General features: G+C 40.9%; 1 pseudogene; it reads right to left on the bottom strand.

Annotated features, from left to right (window-relative positions):
• Positions 1 to 4493: 4493 nt before the first annotated feature.
• LOC149151547 (sterol 3-beta-glucosyltransferase UGT80B1 pseudogene) lies at positions 4494 to 5231 on the bottom strand (annotated as a pseudogene).
• Positions 5232 to 5569: the final 338 nt, after the last annotated feature.

The raw sequence follows: 5569 nt of genomic DNA, 5'->3' as shown, positions 1-5569 counted from the left end.
TCTCGACCATTGACAGAGTCCTGATAGGAATGCAAACTCTTTGAAAGACCAAGGAGAGCCAAGCTCACCAAGTCCTCATCATCGACAGTCACCCCCACACTTCCCAGCTCATCCCAGCATTGGGTGAACTTCGTGAGATACTTGGGCATACTGTCTCCATTCTCACACTTAATGTTTCTGAGTTTATCCTTAAGCGCCAAATTCCTCTGGTCACTCTTGCTTTGGAATAAATCTGTCAACGCTTTCCACATCAAGTATGGAGAAGCCTTTCCATGCAGGCTGGATACAATGTGATCCTTCATGCCCTCCAACAGAATCCTTCGACACTTTGCTGTCTTCTTTTGCCAAGCCTCAACGTGAGTAGCATCAGTAGGCTTTGGGACCTCAACATCTATGAACTCCTTCAACCCATTGTCATCTAACACCGCCTCCATCTTGTCTTTCCATGCAATATAATTCGAGCTACCTTCAAGGGCATACTCCAATCGCAATCCGTTGAAAGACATTTCAACTTTGACACCAAGAAAACACTGTTGCAAATTCGAATTCCACCAGCTCAAAACTCAACCGCTTCTGATCTAAAATTCGTGAGAAAAAAGTATTTCTTGTACAGATATTGACTGTATGGGTATTCACCGGATATCTCACCTTCAAAAAGAAGGATGAATCCAGAGGCTACCTGGCTCGATTATAGACTCTGCCTGAAGAAATAAAATGTAATCACTTTCTAAATAATAGATCTGATGATCAACTCTGCTCTAATACCATGTAGAAATTTTGAATAATATAACACTTATTCACAGAGATTATCCTGATTATACACTATTTGCAGAATGCATGCATAATACATAACCTCCTCTACGTTGATCATCAATTTGCGGAATCAAAAACAATTGCATGCACACATCGAAACATCAATCACACATATCAACACAGTATGTAATGGGGAAAGCATACGACTGAAAACCCTCGACTATCTGTATATTATGATGATAGATAACATGTAACAATACATAGTACAATACTCCTCACAAGTACTCAGTACTATCTCCACCTGCTACACACAAACTAGCTCAAATTTGAATCAAGTCACAGGTTCAAATCTCCTCCACTGTTTGCCTGCCTCTACTGCGCAATCCAAGTTGAGAATAGGAATGATCCAAACTCGTTTTCTCTTTGGTTGTACTGCACAATCCTCATTGGCAATCTCAATCAATGATTGTGCAAATCTCATGCAACTATAGTCACAACTGATGGTAGTCTCACTCTTTCACCCACCTCTAACACTTTTCTCCACTGAACTGTCCATGCACTGAGTTAACTGATGTATTCTTTAGTTGATTTATGAGTTATTAATTAGTGAATTAATTAATAATTAATTCACATCACTCATCACTAGTGTATTTGTGAGTTAGACTAAATTCAACTAGTTCAACTAAGTCAAACTGAACATAACTCCATCAACTCCTCAATCAACTCCACCAAACTCAACCACTTGAGTTCTAACTGAAGTCCATCATGCAATAGCTCAACTAACCCATAAGAAAAGCGTATTTCCTTCTGGTAGTTGCATGTTCCACATCCGTAGCTCGAACAGAAGTGCTGCAAGAGGATAAGATAATGTTTATAGTCCAAATATTATTAAGAGCTAATAATATTCGACTGTTCTATTTTTAGACTGGTAGTCTAAAAATAGACTCCGCCCATATGTCTAAAAATAGAAGTCCATCTATTTTTACCAACATGACCAATCATCCATAAATAGCACCCTGCAACTCATAGACCATGATCCATATGTCTAAAAATAGACATAGTCTAAAAATAGACTTTGCGCCAAAAATAGCCTGTGGGCCCACTTAGTGAAGGCAACTTCTTTTCACTAAGTTCCATCATCTTGTTGCATTTTCAACAGAAATTTTGTATTGTCATCAGAATACACCAACAAGTTTAGGTTTATTAGGGCCTTGGATTAGGTGAGAGGAGAGTTAACTTTCCAAGGCCACTCTAAATTACAAAACATAGAAGTTTGATTAATAAGCGAAATCCAATAGTGTTAGGGAGACCAGGAAAGCTCCGTAACTGGGAGTAAAGCACGAGGGTTAGTGAATATAAGGATGAGAGATACGCCCTCTCTTACTTGTCGGGTCCTACCTCACAACTGTTCCGCTTGGCTTCTGATACGAGTTGGTGACCATAGTTGCCTATCCTAGGGACTACACAGGTGTCTGCAGAGGGGAATCCCGTGGCACCTGAGGTTGACATTGTATCATGTTCAACAGTACTTCTGAAGGGCACCCTTGCAAAGCCCGGGGGATTGCACCAGCAAAGGCTGTTGTCTGGGGGTCAACGTAACTACCTCTGATACCTTCGCCAGTAGGCTTGCGGCGTAATTACCCCAGTCTATTTTCGGAAGGCCCTTATTATCAACTTTTTCATATTTTGGTGTCCATACCTAATCACTCGGAGTGGAAATACTTGAGATTTGTTTGATTGCTGATATCTTTAGGGACATTTTAGTGAGTGTTCTTTTCTCCTATTCAGCCTAGCTTTATAATTTCTTGAGTCTTTAAGTAGATTTTTTAAATAATTCAAAGTGGCTGTTTGACCATCTCGACAGTCTAGGAGACTTCGTGGGCTATCACCTACGAGTCTGGAGCCTTATCCTAGAAGGCATATGAGCGATTATGCCAGTGGTAGAAGGCGCATCAGAGATTGATCCTCCGCTTGGGGGCATTAGTTCACAAGATAGACCTGGCACCAATATAGAGTTAGAAAGGAACACACTAGTTCTTTCTCGGGTACTCTTCTAGTCAGAAGATAATATCGAAGTTGAAGAGCTTTCAGAGTCGATTGTGGCTCCGAATTCTCCTCTTCCTCCTGATCATCCGAATGTTTTGTTATATGTTGGAACTTCGACTCATAGGCTTTCAAGCCCAGGTTTACATACATCTTGTTAGCGCTCGAATATGCCTCAGGCTGAATGAAGGCGAGGTTCAAGGCAACATCAAACCAAGCTCAACCTCGTAGCTAGCCCTACGAGGACAGGAGAGGGCTCTCTCTGGGTCTATCTCGATAAAATGATCAATAGAGTCCGAGATGACTTAAAATGGGAACTGATTTAGGCTAGTAAAATGAATATGAATGAGGGATATTTGATTTAATGACTAAGTTGCTGGGCTGTATGGGAGAAGGACAGCATGAGCAGAGATTTAACCAAAGGCACAGGATATTTCATAAGGCGAGATAAGCATGAGATTTTAGCAATCGAATTGAAATTAAATGGGGTGAAAAGACTGTTTAAGAAGGCTGAAAAGGGCATTAATGTATGAATCCTTTCCAGGCAGAAGAAAACACATAAAGACTGAACACTTCCTCAAGGCAGAGCAATGACTGAATTCTACCTTTCTCACTTAAAAGTATTCAGCTGGAAACGATCATGAATGAACTGCAAAACATCACAGGATACATATGAAATAGAAAAAAAAAACACATGCCAAAACTCATACCGCAAGAATCTTATAAATCAGAGCTGCACCATTTAATTATTTCTCTGTCAAAACTGTACAGTGATAGTGCTGGGTTTTCTCTTCCCACACTTTTTCTCAAAACTCAGAACCCTTTACCCCATGACCTTCAATACAATAAATAGACTCACTATATCAAAAAATGAATCGACTCAGAATATGGGATGATTTAATCATTACTAACTGAAGATGAAAAGCCATCCATCGCTAAAAGGAGCAGCGTTACATTTTTACTCGGATCTGAAAAAGTGACATCTGTAGGTGTGAATCCCTTGAAATTGTAACTGAAGACAAGAGTAGGCCCCGTGGCTTATTTCTCTGCTACGGTTGATTGTCATACGTTTTACATTTGGGCGTTCGGTCTTTGACCGTTTCACTTTCCTTTAGCCGCTCCAGTGGCCTTGCTTGCCTTTCAGATTCAAGCTCCGAAATAGCCTCTTCAAACCTCGACTCTTTTCTCGTAATTTCCTCTCTACTTGATTTCGAAGCTTCAACCAATTTCTTGGCAATATTTTCTTTTCGCTGCAAGCTTGTGCCTTTTGATGGACGGCATCATTCCTTCGCCTTGTAAGTTTCAGCGCTCTTCTTGGTATTATCATCAGCAATCTTCTTCAAGTCGTTTCAATGAAGACTCCAAATCTGCCTTTTCCTTTTCGGCAGCCTCCCTCTGGTGGAGAATGGCTGGGCTTAAAATGAACTTATAAGTCCGACACTCTCCCAACAAGAAATGTTTACCAGCGTGTTTCCCTGCTCCTCTTCTATTAACGTAGCCAGGATAATCTGCTATAGAAAAGTGGACTGATTCCTTTAAAAGCAACCTATGTTTTTTCTGCTTGTTTTACTAGCTTCCACTTGTCGTATGGATGATGTGATTTGTGGGTAACATGAATTTCTCCCATTGTGCTTAACACAGTGCATGCATTCTTGAAAAAATCCTTCATCAGGTGGCGGTACCTTTTGCTAACTGCTTTATCTGTTTCCCTTCCATGCAAATATTGTTGCACCGAGGTGTTCCAACTTTGACAGTGTTATATGGGCTGTTTTATACGAAGATAGCACTCTCTTTCTACTATCTATAGAGGTAGGAACCATATTTTTGCAACCTGCTCTTAAACCTGCAGCTGTTGTGTCCGCTCCACCATGATGAACCACAACACGACACTGAGGAAACAACCAATCATGTGGACAATCCTCAAGAAGGAAGACATAATCAGGAACTTGATGATGATTCCCACGTTTTCCCCATCTTTTGTCAATAATTCCTCTCTGCCTGTTGATTCTAATGCTTCAAGGATTATGGTAGTAGTCTTTACCGGATTTTCAAGAGGCCTGCTCCCAAAATCCACATACACGGGCGCTGGACCAGCCTGAAACCACTGCAGAAATTCCTGACGGGGGATATAATTAATTCCCAAGTTCAAGAAACAGAAACCAACCACGTCCACTAAATGTCCCCAGTCATTTGGCTTTCGGTACAAGATGTGGACTCCATATGCATCCTGTTGGCAAGTCTGAAATAGATCCATGGTATGCACTTAAATATCGAATAGGAGGAAGCTTCAGTTTCTTTCTTCTGAAATCATTTATGATACTTCTCATCCCCCACCATATTAATATGTCCGCAACCAGATTCGATAGCCAATAACCAGCACTCCATGATACTCGTGCTAAAGGATGAGGAAATTCGTTCGTGAGCGTCCAAGGCATTGTAAAGAAGATATGCAAAGGCACGCGGAGAGACTCTACCATATGTACATGTCCCTATGCAGGAGGATTCAAAATTATTGTTTGAGCTCTGAATGGAGCACCTGTGTCAATATCTGGTTCAGTACATGCAGGCGGCAATGAATTGACGATGGCCTTCAGCTGTTTCCTTTGAAAGGAAATTTCTGATGGTCCTCTTGCTCATAGAAGCATCAAATTGAATTCCTGTAGGTGATTCCAATGTATCGACGCCCCCCCTCGGGAAACATTGATTACGGCAACCATAAATGCATATCAACCAAATCAAACAAAAATTCGAATAAAACCATCTGCAATCACAC

Source organism: Pinus tabuliformis, chromosome 9 (assembly GCF_031772625.1).
Source record: "Pinus tabuliformis cultivar Carrire ecotype Pingquan chromosome 9, CPIR1, whole genome shotgun sequence".
NCBI classification, from domain to species: domain Eukaryota; kingdom Viridiplantae; phylum Streptophyta; class Pinopsida; order Pinales; family Pinaceae; genus Pinus; species Pinus tabuliformis.
The sequence above is the reverse complement of the archived record's forward strand: the minus strand, read 5'-3'. Positions and strand labels throughout refer to the sequence as shown.